The sequence below is a fragment of the Quercus robur genome, chromosome 3, assembly GCF_932294415.1.
Source record: "Quercus robur chromosome 3, dhQueRobu3.1, whole genome shotgun sequence".
NCBI lineage: Eukaryota > Viridiplantae > Streptophyta > Magnoliopsida > Fagales > Fagaceae > Quercus > Quercus robur.
In genome coordinates, this window is record NC_065536.1 from 67,727,610 (window position 1) to 67,745,878 (window position 18,269).

Genomic DNA, 18,269 nt, shown 5'->3' on the forward strand with positions numbered 1-18,269 from the left:
ATAGATTTCAGGAATGCTTTCATTCTTACTTTCTAGTAGGCATAGTTGTTCCCATCAAAATGAGGTGAGATCACAAGAGAGTGACCGTATTTCATGACAACAGGGGTAAAAAATCAACTATTATATCAAAAGATCTAAAAACACAAGAGCTAACCTGCTCTGATACCACTTGTACGTTTTTAGACCCTTTAACACAAGTTGTTTAACTTACTTATTTAGTCAAGTGATTACTTAGATAAATTGTTCAATTTTAGGTTAGCATAATAAAACCATATTATGTAAATAATGCGGAAATATAAAGAACACAATGATATGATAACCCAAGAAAACCAAACCGGTAAAAAACTCGGGGAAGATTTAACCTAACTATCTTCAAGGTAAAACAGATTCACTATGAAAGAATTGAAGTTTGTACAATAGAACTTAGACCATTAACATCCTATTACTACCTCAAGTAGAAAACTTACTACCACGACCACGTGACAGCTCTGAGTCCACGGACTACTTCTTTCTTTGATCCACTGTAACCACAAGTTCTCCTACTTGTGACTTTGAGACTCTACTCAAAGGTTTCAGATCTTCTTTAAAGTTGTTTATGCAGCAACTGAAGAGATCACTAAGTTCTTGACATGAATCTTGATCTTGATAACCCTAAATGTGTGTGTTAGTTTTTAGACCCCTTAAAACACAATTGATTTAACTTAGGTAATTAGCCAAGTGATTACTTAGTCAAATTAACAGATCTAGGTTAACACAAATATATCATATCAATATATAGTAGCGGAAAATAAATAACGCAACGATATGATAACCTAGGAAAACTAAACCGGTAAAAAACTTGGGGAGAATTTAACTTAGCTATCCTCAAGGTAAAAAACAAATCCAATAGAAAGAATCGAAGTTCATACAATAAGACTTACAAGCCACCACGCTTAACTTCTTATTGCTACCAACTAGTAGAACTTATTGACACGATCACGTGCAAGCTCCGAATCCACAGACTCCTTTCTTTGGCCTTTGCAAAACATAAACACCCCCGTTTGTGACTTTGAGATCCCACTCAAAGGTTTAGCAACACAAACTCTCCTGTTTGTGACTCCAAGACCACCCTTGAAGGTTTAGATCATCGACACCTTTGATGACAAGAGAAGGCAGAAGCTTCTACAATACCGGATCTTGAGATTCTTCAAGGAATAGCACTGGTAGAAGACATAAGAGAGCTTTTTAGGAACAAAACCCTAAATACAAAAGAGGCATACTCTTTTCTCTCTGAAAAGCCACACAAAAACGTGCTTAGGGTTTTCTTTATATACTGGGAGAAGTAAATTAGAAACCCTAATCCTTAATGGGCTTGAACTGCTGTTTGGGCTTAATTAAAATTCTGCAAATACGACTTTCTATCGATCGAGCCTATCTTTCGATTGATCGAACCAGACAGATTATGAAATCTTCTTTCTGCAGCTTGTATGTTCTTGAATCTTAACTTGAATTATCTTGAGCATTGTCTAATAATACCTATAGACTCTAAGATCTATATCTAGACAAGTTTGTGTTCACGATTTGTCAATTGTTCTAAACATTTAGAACCTAACAGTGTGTATGAAGGTAAACACCTCTAGATCTCACAAAAGATTCAATACACAACACACAAAAGACTTCTAAAACGTAGTTAGTATTTTTCCTTTCATACTTGGAGTAAAACACGAAACCCTACATGTTAAACGGGCTTGGGCTGAATTGGAATTTCTACAAAAAAATAAACCTGCACAGTACCCACTAGTAAGCAATCTGCTCTACCAGGTTATCAAAACATCACATTTGATGGTACCATCCTCATATTGTGTAATACTAACATCACATGTGATTATATTTTGTCACATTCGGCGGTTCCTTTATTTTTTTCTCATATTTGATGATACTATTCTCACATTATGCAATACCAACATCACATGTGATTGTACTTTTATCACATTCGGTAGTTCCCTTATTTTTTCTCACGTTTTATGGTACTATTCTCACATTGTGCAGTATCAACATCACATGTGACTGTACTTTTGTCACATTTGGTGGTTCCCTAATTTTTTTTCTCACATTTGATGGTTCCGTTGTCATATTAGGCAGTACCAACATCACATTTGACCATACTTTTCTCACATTCGGTGGTACTTTAATTTTTTCCTCACATTTGACAGTTTCATTGTTACATTGGGTAGTACCAAAATTACATGTGACTGTACTTTTGTCACATTTGATAGGTCATTTATTTTTTCTTACAATTGATGATTTCATTGTCACATTGGGCATTACTAACATTACATTTGACCGTACTTTTACCACATTTGGTTGTACTCATATTTTTTTTCTCACATTTGATAGTATCATCCTTAAATTGTGTAGTACCAACATCACATGTGACTGTACTTTTGTCACATTCGATGATTCCCTTATTTTTTAATTTTTTCTTACATTTAATTGTTCTATTGTCACATTAGGCAGTATTAACATCTTATTTGACTGTACTTCTCTCACATTCAGTGGTATAATTTTTACTCACATTTGTAGTTCCATCGTCACATTGGGATTTGGGCTGTACCAACATCACATATAACTGTATTTTTGTCACATTTGATAGTTCCCTTATTTTTTTTTCCACATTTGATGGTTCTATTATCACATTAAGCAGTACCAACATTACATATGATAGTACTTTTGTCACATTCGGTTGTACTCATATTTTTTTTCTAACATTGGATGGTACCATTTTCAAATTGTCCAAAATTACATGTGATTGTACTTTTGTCACGTTTGGTGGTTCAATTTTTTTTTCTTACAAATGATGGTCCTATTGTCATATTAAGCAATACCAACATCACATTTGACTGTACTTTTCTCACATTTGGTTGTACTTTAATCTTTTTCTCACATTTGACAGTGTCTTCCTCACATTGTATAGTACCAATATCATATGTAATTGTACTTTTGTCACATTTGGTGCTCCCCTTATTTCTTTATCACATTTGATGGTTCCATTGTCACATTAAGTAGTACCAACATCACATTAGACCATACATTTCTCACACTCAGTGGTACTTTTGTCATATTTGATAGTTTTTTTTTTTCTCTCACCAATTACCATAATATCCTTGAAACCTAAAAAATGACCGAAATACCCTTAGAACATAAAAAATGATAGAATCACCCTAAAACTAAAAACAAATTACCAAAATTACTATAAAAACCAAAAAATGACCGAAATAACCATGAAACTTAAAAAATGACCAAAATACCCTTAGAACAAAAAAAAAGAAGAAGACCAAATGACCTTGAAACCTTAAAAAAAGACCAAAATTACCATAAAACCTAAAAAGTGACTGAAATAACAATGAAACCTAAAAAATGACCAAACTTCCCCGAGGAAAAAAAAAATGACCACATGACCTTGAAACTTAGAAATTGACTGAAATGACCTTGAAACAAAAATGAAATTACTAAAATGACCTCGTAACCTAAAAAGTGACTGAAATACCCTTAGGACCTAAAAAATGATGTAAATATTTATAATCCACTTAATAATATAAAATTTACAAAAGAAAAAAAAAGTGAAAAAAATTTACCCAATACTGAATTTCTTGAAAGTAAAGTACCATACAAAAAGAAAAGGAAAAAGAAAAGATAAAGATAAATTACTCCACAGTCCACACTCTACATACTAATTACTATCGTAAATATTTATAATTCATTTAATTATATAAAATTTACAAATGAAAAAAATGAAAAAATAAATTTACCCAATACTTGATTTCTTGAAAGTAAAGTACCATATAAAAAGAAAAAGAAATATAAAGATAAATCACTTCATAGTCCACACTCTAAATACTATAAATACCATACACAATGTACTCTTGTAAGTTTACTATCTAATCACTTTTTAAGTTTATAATATCAAAAAATTTATATTATAAAGTACCATACAAAAAGGAAAAAAAAAAAAAAAAGGGAAGATAAATCACTCCACAGTCCACAGTCCACAATCTGAATACTAATTTCTATCTTAAATATTTATAATCCACTTAATAATATAAAATTTACAAAACAAAAAAAAAGTGAAAAAAAAATTACCCAGTACTTAATTTCTTGAAAATAAAGTACCATACAAAAAGAAAAAAAAAAAAGAAGATAAATCACTTCACCGTCCATACTCTAAATACTAATTATTATCTTAAATATTTATAATTCACTTAATAATATAAACTTTACAAAAGAAAAAAAAAAGTGAAAAAAAAAAATTTACCTAGTACTTGATTTCTTGAAAGTAACCATACAAAAAGAAAAAGGAAAAAAGAAAAATCACTCCACAGTCCACAATCTAAATACTAATTACTATCTTAAATATTTATAATCCACTTAATAATATAAAATTTAGAAAAGAAAAAAAAAGTGAAAAAAAAATTTACCCAATACTTAATTTTTTGAAAGTAAAGTACCATACAAAAAGAAAAAGGAAAAAAAAGAAGAAGATAAAGGTAAATTACTCTACAGTCCACACTTTAAATATTAATTACTATCTTAAATATTTATAATTCATTTAATAATATAAAATTTACAAAAAAAATGAAAAAAAAAATTACCTAGTACTTTATTTCTTGAAAGTAAAGTACCATACAAAAAGAAAAAGAAAAAAAAAATCATTCCACAGTCCACAATCTAAATATTAATTACTTTCTTAAATATTTATAGAGATGGATTCAAGTTACACCTGGTGTAACTCCTTAAGAGTTACACCTGGTGTAACTCCTTAAGAGTTACACCTTTTTTGTACCATAGATTTTTAATAGATCTAACAGTTGAAAAAATAGCATTAAATGATTAAGGATTTCCACCTTATTTACCTAATTAATAACTGATTTTCTCTATCCTCATTTATTACTTTCCATAGACCTCATTGGATGTTGTTTAACTGTGTCCCTTTCTTCCTTAAAAAAAAAAAAAAAAAAAAAAAACTTTTGCAAGCTTAGTAATGAAAATTATTTTTATACAAGAACACAGTTTTGACACTCTGCCACCTTCTCTCATTGTCCTGCTCCTTTCTTTATTTTATTTTTTGATCTCAGATCTACCCTATCTTCAATAGATTTGAGTTTTGTCATGTGTTTTTGCTATAATGCATTGAAACTGGAAACCACAAGGCTCTTGCTCATTCTATGAATTGTTTAGGGGCAGTTTTGCAGATATAGTGTACTTGTAAAATCACAAATTATATATCTTTAAATCTTTCTCAAGGGATACACTTTTCAAGTAACAAGCCTCTCTGGGTTGCCTAAATATTTACCGCCATGTACCAGTCAGTAAATAGTTACATTGGTGTTTTGGGCTCCTCATCAATATAACCACACTTTTTCTTTGTGAACCTGAGGGGAAGAGGAGTCCATTCTTCACTGAAATCTAAAGTGGAATTCATACCCACTTGGAAATCCTCCACCAAATCCATATCACGGCCCCCCATGTCTTCATCGTCTTCTCCTCTATCATATCTCGTTCGTTTTTCTTCATTCCTGAGAACCTCAGATGCAGCAGGCCGGGACCCATGGATTTTGAGAGAAGAAAAATTTAAACTTTTTCAGTCTTTGGTTTTTGCCTAGATTCATATATATCCAACAATTTTAGGAAGAAGGGACACAGTTAAACAATATTCAATGAGGTCTATGGAAAGTAATAAACCAGGATAGAGAAAAATTATTATTAATTAGGAAAATAAAGTGGAGAGCAATAAAATAGATGGATACTCATAAAAAAAATATTGATAGATAGGATTTTTGTAACTTCATAATAAATTTGCATTCTAATCCATTTTTCCTATCAATGTCCAAATATCATCAAATTCCAAACCAACACCATTGATATAATAATTAAATATATGAGGTCAAAAGTTTAAAAACCATAAAAAAATTTATCGTGGACCATATTGCTTTATCCTTTAATGGACTATGTTACTTTTTCTTTTCACATGAGGCCATTAATATATTAACGTATATCCATTACTATTGCTAATATATAGTATAATGAATTATTAAGCATGTGGAATGACATTTAATGGTTAAATAAGAGATTTGGACTTTAATTCCCGCCTATACCAAAATTTGATTGTTATTTTGGTCTGATGATAAAGACGGACGCTATAAATTAAAACTCTCTCAAATAAAGCATGTGAATGGCTAAGATTTTGACCCAGCAAAGTCTGGTGTGTTTAATATGTTTTGTCAACTACAAAATAAATATCAACATGTTTTACTTCTTGATGGGATATGGTACATCATCCAATCTTCCTTTCTTCCCTGTGAATTTAATATTGGTAGAAACTAGAAAGAGCCTCGAGCTTCAAGAAAATTACAAAAGTGAGTCCAAACAATTAACATGTGGGCTAGACTATTCATAAATTCTAATTATTAGATGTGAAAATTATGGAAGAACAAAAGAGAGAGGATTTAGAAGCAATATTGATGTCACCAATATTGGAGGATATAGATTATGGAACAGTAAGGAGAAATTGCAAAGTACAAGAACCACTTCCAAAGATAACGATCGCCATAATATGTAGTCAACACTAATTTAAGCATGCGTAATCTTTCCCAAATGATTTTGACATAGCAACAGAGTTAACCTTATTGGGCCTCACAGTAGTACTGTTAAAATTGATTTTTAGCTGATCAGGTAGACAGGGACCATTGTTGGGCCTCAAAGGATAAGTGGATAATCCATATCAAATTCATTTTGCTTTATGGGTTTGGGTTTGCTATGTTAATACCATTACCATCACTTCAATCCTTGTTAATAATTGTGCCAAAACCCTTAAATTCTAACATAATATGTTTATTAATTATCAAAAAATAATAATAATAATATGTTTATTAAATAAGTTTACTTGACATGATTCATGTAACATGCTTAACATTCATGTTTAGTGGATATATAAATAACTCATTTCAATTTGTTTAATAAATGAGTTATATTGAGTTGACATGAATACCACACATTTCAACCTATTTAAAGAATATAACACAAAATAATTAGCATATTTTAATATTTTTTAAGTGCTTAAATTATAATAATTATAAAGAAATACATTTTATACAAATTATAGTTCATAATAACATCAATTAAAGTACGTACTAATATCATGTAACCTAAAATTTTTTTTTCCAAGGCAATGAAATTCCATCCAACCCCCCCCCCCAAAAAAAATTCAGGTAACTGGATTAGGAGCTTTAGACTTAGAATTTGTCAATATGAAAAAGAAAGATTGAATAGTCTGTATATTGATGTATAAATAATTATGCAAGTCAACATAAAATTGATCTATTTATTTATTGTGTCAAAATGTGTAGATCCACATTGACACGAACACATTTATACTAAATTGAACTCGAACAAATATAATAATAACAGGTCATATTGGGTAATGTCAAATTCTTCCACCCTTAAAAAGAAAAATTATCTTATGACATGCGGGTTGTGAGAGAGATTTATCCTCGAGCTGATGATTTCTATTCCATAAATTTGTTTCTCATTGGCGCCTTATCTCTTAATTGTCTGTCCCTAATTGCTGGTCTATATAATTTTCATTTGTTAAATAATCAAAAAACATCTTCATTATATGAGCAAAGTTTATGCTTTCTAATAAAAATGCTCATCATAACATAAATAATCCCATGGCCATTGGATTGTCTTGTTTTTTTTTTTTTTTTTTTTTCCTCAATAATTCCATAGTTACGATGAGTTGAGGAGATTTGAACTCTAAATAGGAAATATTAAGAGATGTTAGATATACTACAAGACTCTCGGCTATTGGACAGTCTTACATTTTTAGACATCCACCATACTTAATTGTACCTATGTCAGCATGTCCAAATTCAGAGGAAAACAAATGTCAGCATGTTCTATGTTGGAAGACCCAAAATTGCGTTATGTTACCAATATTCACGTAAAGAAAGGATTACAGTGAAGGAGAGGACAAAGTGTTGGAGTTATCCACATAAAATATTCAGTTTGTTCTACCATATAAGGAAGTTTTGATGTTGCCCATGCTATACATTCAATTCTACCAATAATACCAACTTTCCTTTTACCAATGTGGTTGGTGGCGTGTGTTGCTTCTACTAAGGTCTAAAAATCCAAAGATGATAGAGGAAGAAGAACAATTCTATCAATGGAGTTAGCAAATTTCTCTATAAAAAAAAAAAGTATTAGCAAATTTTTCTACTTGTTTTGGTAACTATTCCCATTTGCATATCGGAACAAAATATTTGGTACAAATGTATTATAAGGTTCTATTATATATTTATATTATAACTCCTCATTAGTAGAAATAATAAAAAAGACTATGTCAATTAAAGAAGTAATAGAGAGTATAACTTTATATTCAATATAATGTAATGTATATTGTGTGTGTGTAACTAACCCTAACTAATGAGCCTAATTAATTAATTAAGAATTTATAGCCGGCCTCAAAATTTTGAGACTAAAATTTTGTTATTGTTGTAAAACTGTAACTCCTCATTATAAATATATAAATATAATAGGCTTATATAATATCCTTTCAAAACCAAATATTAGAAATTAAAATTTAATAGCACTATTAATTTTGAAAAAACACTAATCATTATTAACCAATACAATACGTAGGGTTCCTACATATTGGTTTTGATCAATGGTACGAAAATCACTGGTCGTACTATTCTCAAAGAAGCAATATATAAAGACTTGGTTCGAAATATGATCTCTTTCTATTACCAAATATGAGGGGGAAAAATATGCAATTATTGTATATAACATTCTTGAAAAAGATAAGGCTTAGAGGTTAATTTGGTTACATAATTAGTTTTAATTTTTTTTTTAGAAAAGTTTTCTTAGAGTTGGATGCATGAATGTCGAGTACTATAGCTCATACACGAAAAAAAGGTGCATGGCTTGGCCTATTCAACCTACTATATTTTCTTTTTCTCTCTCACATTGTATTAATTGGTTGTTCAGAGACCAAAATATACACACTATTGAAGAAGTAAATCCTGATTATTGTTGATACCATACCATCAAATGACAGTCTTGGTGTTTTGGGGGCTCATTTTGGCCTTCTGTATTAGCTTTGCTCTGTTGAAATGAAGTGACTTAAAATATAGAAGGAAACGCTTGCCACGAGGAACAATGGGTGGCCACTTTTTGGCGAGACTGTAGATTTTCTCAAATATGGACCGGATTTCATGAAGAAACAAAGTGCAAAGTAAGCTTTTTATGATGGATTTTTTTTTTTTTTTTTTTTTTGGGGTTATCGTTATTCTAAATTTATTATTATTAATTACGAGTGGAATATTACCCCATCTTATGTACATAGATTAATTTATTAGTGTTCCTCAAAAAAAAAAAAAAAAAAAATTATTAGTGCATGAAAAATCCCACGACAATGCACGTACATAGTATATTAAGATCCATGCACACTGTTTCAAAAGGTATAGACCTTAATTCATGGTCAAGGACAAAATTAAATTGAAACTAAGGGGGCATGGTCCCCTTTGATTTTTTTTTTTTTTAATAAAAAAGTATATATATATATATATATATATAAACATATAAGATTTTCAAGTTTGAATCTAAAAAAATGAATACTTAGACCCCAAAATTGAAAGTTGATCTACATCTCTCTCTCTCTCTCTCTCTCTCTCTCTCTCTCTCTCTCTCTCTCTCTCTCTCTCTCTCTCTCTCTCTCTCTCTCTCTCTCTCAATTAATTGCTTATTTATTTAATTGTCTCAAATCTCAATGAATATATATCACACGAATAACTTATACGATGATTTGTTTGGAGATGAGACATCTTATGGAGCACCTATTATTTTCTCATAAATGTATGAGTCTCACATGTTATGAAAGAATGGCTTCATGAAGTCATTTCATATGATATTTTTGTGTTAAGCATGTCAGTTTAACTAATTAATGTTTGAGATCCAAAATTAAAATTTTGAAAATTTTAATTTTGGGTGTTTGGCTTTAGTTAAAAGATATTTTAAGTATTTTCTTTGTTATTTATTTATTTATAATTAATTTGTTTATGAGTTTGGATGTATTATTTTTAATTATAGATTATACGAAAACCAACACAAAGAAAATACTTAATTTGTAGTCGAACTAACAGTTTTTGTTGTTTCCAATAAAGACATCTAAGATTCCAATCCACTCCCCAACTGCAACTAATGTATTATAAAAATAAATAAATTCACTTTGAACTTTAGGTTTGTAATAAATTAAACATTCTTTTAGCATTTTAGCTAAAATCCAACAGATTTAATTTCCTTATGAACACATAATAATAATTCCCAATTATTAATGATGTGGTAGAAATCATGTGCACATCACATATTTCACCTGATTAATCCATTAATCTTTAATGAAAAATAAAAATAAAAGGTAATTAGATTTATGTTGATAAAGATTTAAGAAAATTGGAAAAAAAAAACATTTTGTCACATTCTTTTTTTTTTTTTTTGACAGGTATGGAAGTGTATTCAAGTCCCACATATTGGGTTGTCCTACAGTTATCTCTACGGACCAAGAGCTCAACAGATACATCCTTATGAATGAAGGAAAAGGACTTGTTCCTGGATACCCACAGTCCGTGCTAGATGTAATGGGGAAGACCAATATTGCTGCTGTGCATGGTTCTGCTCACAAATTCATTAGGGAGTCATTGCTATCTCTTGTTGGTACTGCAGCAATTAAAGATCAACTTTTTCCAGATATTGATAAGTTCATAAGAATTTTAACCAACAACTGGGATGGCAAAACCATTGACATTCAGGAAAAAGCCATTGAGGTATATAATCACAATCTCTAGAAACAAAAGTTTTTCACTATAATGGTCCAAACCCCTTCCATTGTTGTTGTTGGCCTATTTCAACCAAGTATGACGTATCAAACCTCCTTTGAATAGTTTAAGTGAATGACATTCAACACTAAAAAGTGAGGGAGAATTATCTTTAAAATCTTATAGTTTAGGAGTGCAATAAATAAAATCCTATAATTTAAAAGGTAACAAATTAAATTCTGAAATTTCAAAAAATAACAATTTAAATTTCAAGTCATTCAACCGGAATGACCATATGCTTGGAGTTTAATATGGGTAGAGGTTTAATTTGTTATCTTTCCACACATCGGATTTAATTTGTTACTTTTAAAACTATGTAAATATATTATATAATTTGATATAACTCAGACGAATAGGCTTTAAAAAATGTTTTTTTTTTTCCCAAAATATTAAAATGATGGCAACAATTCATATATACTTGTCATATTTTTCTATAAAGATGGCTTTTTACGTAGCCTTCAGACAGATTATAGAAACTGAATGTGATTTAATTTATAAGGCTTTTAAAGAGGAGTTTGATAAGGTAGCAACAGCAGCACTTTCATTGCCTATCAACATTCCAGGCACAAATTACTATCAGGGTTTACAGGTATGTAATTGAAGAATGTAAAATATTTATATTTCATGTACATATGTTGGAACATTTTGAGTCTTTGACCAATGTAAAATTTAGATTATTCCTTTACAGGCAAGGAAGAATATCCATAAAATTTTGAGACAAATTATGGAAGAGAGAAGAGCATCAAGGAAAACTCATAATGACATGTTTGCCGAGCTTATAGGAAATGAGAAGTCAAGATATCGACTAACCGAGGAGCAGATGTTTGATCAAATATTTACAATATTGTATTCAGGTTATGAAACTGTATCCATTAATACTACCATGATGGCCATCAAGTATCTACATGATCACCCCAAAGCTCTTCAAGAACTTAGAGTGAGAGTTTTACTAATCGTCTATGTTTTATAACTTTTTTTTCATTATGATAATGTTCATAATTCTTTTTTGGCTTAACTCAATCAGGAAGAACATTTAGCCATACGAGAAAGAAAAAAACCAGATGAACCAATTGACTGGAATGACTACAAGTCTATGAGTTTCACCCGCGCTGTAAGTAGAATTGGAAATTAATCAAAATTTTCCTCCAAATAGGTTTGGAAGAAAATTTCTTCAACTCATTATGAGAAGATTAAAATGAATATCCACATTTACTTTTAGTCACATACCTTATTTAATGGGTCATTTTATTTAATACACATAAATAGTATTATCAATCGTCACATAATAGATTGGAAGTTCCTCCAAATTAATTTTCAAACTGTGTTACATGTTTCTTTTTTTTATTCAAATAGGAATATATATATATATATATATATAAAGCCTTGTTTATTTAAGTGTTTAACAAAAAAAATATTTCTTATTCTCTTGATACAGGTGATCCTTGGAAACCTCAAGGTTGGCCACTATTGTTAATGGATTACTGAGGAAGACAACACAAGATGTGGAATTGAATGGTATGTTCAACAAACTTATAACTTGATCATTTACAGGCATTTGCAGTGAAGGTTTGGCCACATAGCAAAATGACATGCATGTGTAGCCGTAAAACCAAAAGAATGAGTTTAGGGACAATATATATTATTCATGATTATTTTTATAACGGTTGACATAATTTGTTATGATTGGTGCATCATAAAAATAGTATTATTGTTTGATTCATGTGAAAGTAATGTTGCTCCAATGACAACATATCATATCGATAATTGGGAAGAATGTTGTCCCCAATACCACTCAAATCATAACGGGATGTGTTGTTTAGTCAATTTGTTACATTTCTACGGGTTTTCACTTTCCAGGATTTCTCATTCCAAAAGGATGGAGGATATATGTTTTCACAAGGGAGCTCAACTATGATCCAGTCCTCTATCCAGAGCCTTATACATTCAATCCTTGGAGATGGCTGGTTAGTTATTTAAGCCAAACATTTTATATAACTAAAAGCCTTTTCTATTTTTCATTTCTATATCCTCAAAAAGTAATTATTAATGAAATGGAATACAGGATAAGAGCTTGGAGTCTCACAGCTATTGCTTCTTATTTGGAGCTGGAGGCAGACTGTGTCCTGGAAAAGAATTGGGCATGGTTAAAGTTGCAACACTCCTTCACTATTTTGTTACTAAATACAGGTTTGTTGCATAATTAGCCCACTAATTTATATACCTTAAACCTAATGGCATTATTTTTTTTTCTTTAAAAAATGTGAAACTTTTGCTAAAGTAATTTTGCTGCTTACAGATGGGAGGAAGTTGAGGAAGTAGAAATCTTAAAATTTCCCAGAGTTGAAATACCAAATGGGCTGCACGTCAGGGTATCAAAGCACTAATGTTTATAGAGTAAGGATATATGAAATATTAGAAGGAACATAAAGATGCACTGTTTATCCAAAAAATTTATGGAATAAGTTTTTTCTTCCTTATGCATGGTACTAATGAGAATCAATTTTTTTCTATGTTTTGCTATTTTTGACCTCAAAGCTTCAAAATTTAGGCCATTTTTCTATTTTCTTAATTCAAATTAGAGAGGATCAAAATTACTAGACCGACTAGACTCTCTAAGGGAAGCCATTGTCCCTTCCAATGCTTATGAGATTTAGTGACATGATTGATTTGAGCTTCGAAGATCTTACCTCAATAAAAGCAGCTGTTTTAACATTTTACTAGTAATCATTTCGAACAAACGTGTATCAGTTGAGAAAAGTGAAGAACACTGATGATACAATCAGAATAAACGTGTATCAAGGTCAAGACTTTAGAAGCTGAAATTCACTACCTGCTCAGTCCAATGAGCTCATTACGAACATTCAAAACTAATCTCTAATTATAAGTTGGTATCACTGTGAAATTGTAAAGGCAGAACAGAATAACCTACATCTTATATATCATCTAGCACTCTTTGCACTATCCCCCAAAAAAAAAAATAGCATGTCTTACTTGGAAGACCCAAAATTGCATTATGTTGCCAATATTCCCGTAAAGAAATGAATTACAGTGAAGGAGAGGTTATTATGTTGGAATTATCCACATAAAATTTTCAGTTTGTTCTACCATGCATATAAGGAAGATTTGATGTTGCCCATGCTAGATTCTACCAATGGAACCAACCTTCTTTTTACCATTGTGATTGGTGGCATGTGTTGCTTCGACTCTAATACTCCAAAGAATGGTAGAGGAGGAATAAGAATCCTATCAATGGTGTTAGCAAATTTCTCTCCCAAAAAAAATGAACTTTTTGCAAATTTTTAAACTTGTTTTGGTAACCATTCCCGTTTACATACTGGAAAAAAAATATTTGTTATATATGTATTATAAGGTTCTGTTATATAAATATTCTTCTAAAAAAAATGTTGTGTTATATATTTATTTTTGTTAGTAGAAATAATAAAAAAGAATCTATATTAAAAAAGTAATAGAAAGTATAACTTCAAATAGAATAGAATTGAGGAAAGGAAAATATATGATCTACACTAACTAGTATCTATTAAGGATTTATAGTTGGCCTCATAATTTTGGGACTAAAGTTTTATTATTATAGTTGTTGTAAAACTATAACTCCTCATTATAAATATAATAGGCTTATATAACGTCCTTTCAAACAAAATATTAAAAAATTTAATGGCATTATTGTGAGAGACCGGAAAAGTGCCTCTAAAAAAAAAGAGATTTTTGAGTGCTTTTAAGGACACCTCTCTTTTTGGTAAGTGGTGTGGAGTTGCTATTTATTTTTTATATAAAAAAGAAAAGAAAAACTAGATATAAAAAATACATTACTAAATTGTTTCCTTTCATTGATTAAAAAATACATGTTTGAAAAATTGAAAATTACATGACTTTGGGTCCTAATTACAAACTACAAAATAAGTACATGTTTTTTGTTCTAGTTACAATCTACCCAAAATAAAAGCAAAGATAAGACCTAGGTCTACCTATCCAAATAAACTAAATTCGGAGGTTAGTTTATGAAATGGGAAGGTATTAGGCACTCATTCCGTCCAAACAGAGTCTAGTATTCTAGACTCTTGTGACCAATGTACCCCTTTTTTATGTATGAGATGAATGATATGTCGCACATGTGAAATAAACTAAATCACAAAAATTTATTTATGAATGCATCCTCTCCTTTGTTAAAAAAATCAGATCTGTTGTTGTGAGTGAAAAAAAAAAAAAAAAAAAGAATTTGGTTTATAAAAAAATCAAATCTGTTTTTATTGTGTAAAAGAAGGTGGTTTTTAGAGAGAAAATTCAGATCTGTTTTTATTTAATAAAACAAAGTCTTTTGGTTTTAAAAAATATCAGATCTGTTTTTTGAGAACTAAAAAAATGGTTTTTTGTTTATAAAAGATCAGATCTATTTTTAAGAACTTAAAGAAAATGATTTTTTTTATAGAGAGGATTTCATTCAAGAAACAAATTTATGCTACATGGATTAAATAAAACAAACACAACAAACATAACCATTCATGATCTTTTTCTTTATTTCAAAATCTGCCACGTTAAAAAAAAAAAAAAAGATCTGTATCTAAGGAAGATACAAATCAGTTTTTAATTTAAGAAAAATTTAGATCTACATCTAAGGAAGATACAGATCCTTTTTTGTCTTAAGAAAAATTCAGATCTGCATCAAGGAAGATGTAGATTCGTTTTTATTTTAAGAAAAATTCATATCTACATCTAAGGAAGACGCAGATTCGTTTTTATTTTAAGAAAAATTCAGATCTACATCTAAGGAAGATGCAAATCCGTTTTTTATTTGAGAAAAAGAATTGATCATATGCAGATCTTTGAAATCAAGAAAGAGATCATAACCATAATAAAAGAATCAAGAACATGCTTTAACAATATAAATTAACAATTCATGTTATGGATACTTGAAACAACTAAACAATATATATATATATATATATATATATATAAACATGCATCTTTACTACAAGAAAAGCATAAAGAAAAGAAAAGGGTAATCGGAAACAACCTCTTACATGGAGCACTTATTCTTCTTGAGAGGATGTTTTAGGGTTCAAAGAAATTTATGCAATTATCTTTGAAACCTAAGAGAGAATACCAAAAAGGGGTGAGAAATTTGAGAGTGTGAAAATGTGTCTCTCCTAGAGTGTGAAAATGTGTCTCTCCTAGAGCGTAAAAGAATGTCCCAAATTTTTGAGATCTAGTCTCTATTTATAGAGACTGGAATGCTTAAAAAATAAGCAACGATGAGTAGAATGCGAATTGGGACGCATCTTTCTGCGAAAAAGTTGAAAAGAATGTGCCTTATCAATGCCCAAAAGGGTGCCATTTGGCACTTTGAAAGTGTAGTTCGGCACTCCAAAAGTGTCGAATGGTACTTTTGGACACCTAATGCACTTTTGTGCTTAGGTGCATTTTGGACTCCTTTTTTAGGTTTTCTTGAACCAGGCCTTGCACTTAGATGTGTTTTCAATCCATATTCTAAGATTTTTACCTCTTTTCTGGATAATTTAGGTATCTTCAGCAACAATTATCTTGTAGATAAATACTGTACGTATTTAGACCCCTTAAAAACACAATCGGATTAACCTAGTAAATTAGCCAAGTGATTACTTAGTCCAAATTTCAGATCTAGGTTAACACAATCATATAATCATATCAATGTAAAATGCGGAATATAAAAAACACAAAGATATGATGACCCAGGAAACCACACCGGTAAAAACCTGGGGAGGATTTAACCTAACTATCCTCAAAGTAAACTTGAATCCACTATGAAAGAATCGAAGTTTTACAATAGCGACTTAGACCACTAACATCCTATTACTACCCACTAGTAGAAACTTACTAACACGACCATGTGCAAGTTTCGAGACCACAGACTCCTTCTTTCTTGGATTCTCCAGCCAATACAAGCACTCCCGCTTGTATATCTTTAAGCTCTTAATGCAGCAACTGAATCGATCACCAAGTTCTTGACATAATCTTGAATCTTGGAAACCCTAAGTATGTGTAAAGGCAACCACCTCATAATCTCACAAAAGATTCACACACACAGCATAAGGAGCAACCACAAAACGTGGCTAGGTTTTTTTCTTTTATACTTAAGACAAAACATAAAACTCTACACGTCAAACGAGTTTGGACTGAGTTGGAAAATTCTGCAGAAAAACATTCTGCCCAAGTTTCGATCGATCGAGTTTAATTCTCGATCAATCGAGCCAGACAGAATTGCACAATAAATTCTGCAGTAACTTGATTTCAACTTTACATAAAACGCATACACTTTGAGCAAGTCTAAACAAGACTAAAACCTGTTTCGATCATGGTTTGCCAACAATACATATTAGAGTTCTAATACATTAGTTCTTAATCCTTAGAACCTAACAAATACTCTAAAATAAATCTTGATAAAGTTTAGATTATCCACAATTTTATTGTTATCCAATTATCTCCTTTATTCCTATGCAAGCAATCCTATTTTAAACACTAATTATCAACCAATCACAAAATTATTTAATTAATTTTAATTGTTTAACCAATCAGAATTAATCTAAATTAATCATGCTTGGTCGACTCTACCTATACATAATGCATGATGACCGTGCAAATTTGATCTTGTGATATCTTTCAATCCGACGGTCCGATTTAGAAACCGAACATACCTTCGCGACCATTAGAATCCTAAGATTATTTTTATGATATGCAATAAATGAATTAATGCATGTAATGCAATCATGATTTTGGGGGTACTTGGATGGTCACTTTAATCATTCTCCTTGATTAAATCATGGGTGCAAAATTGAGTGTCTACAATTATTAATTTAAAAAAAAAAAAATTATAATCATCATTTAGCTAGTGCACTTGATATTGGCCGGTACCACTTGATATTTTAACCAATACAAAACATAGGGTTCCTACATATTTTGGTTCAACATTGGTACAGAAAATATTGGTTGTACTAGTTAAGATGAAGAGATATATGAAGGTTTCGTTCGGAAAATAATATCTTTGTATTAATATGAGGAAAAAAAAAGGTATGCAATTTTTGTATTTGTATATGATGTTGTTGCTAAGGATAAGGCTTGGAGGTTAATTTTGTTACACAATTAGTTCTGACTCATCTAAGTTTAGACTTTAGAAAAGTTTTTCTAAGTTGAATACATGAATGCCAAGTATAGCTCATACACGGGAAAAAAAAAAGGCGCATGGCTTGGCCTATTTAAACCGCAATACTTTCCTTTTATTTTCAAATAGTATGAGTTGTTCAGAGACCACAAAACACACACCATTGAAGAAGTAAATCCTGATTGTTTGGTACTATAACATCAAATATT

General features: G+C 30.4%; 1 pseudogene; it reads left to right on the forward strand.

The window, feature by feature from the left end:
- Window positions 1-9,090: 9,090 nt before the first annotated feature.
- Window positions 9,091-13,294, forward strand: LOC126719990 (cytochrome P450 85A1-like; annotated as a pseudogene).
- The last annotated feature ends 4,975 nt before the right edge of the window (window positions 13,295-18,269 follow it).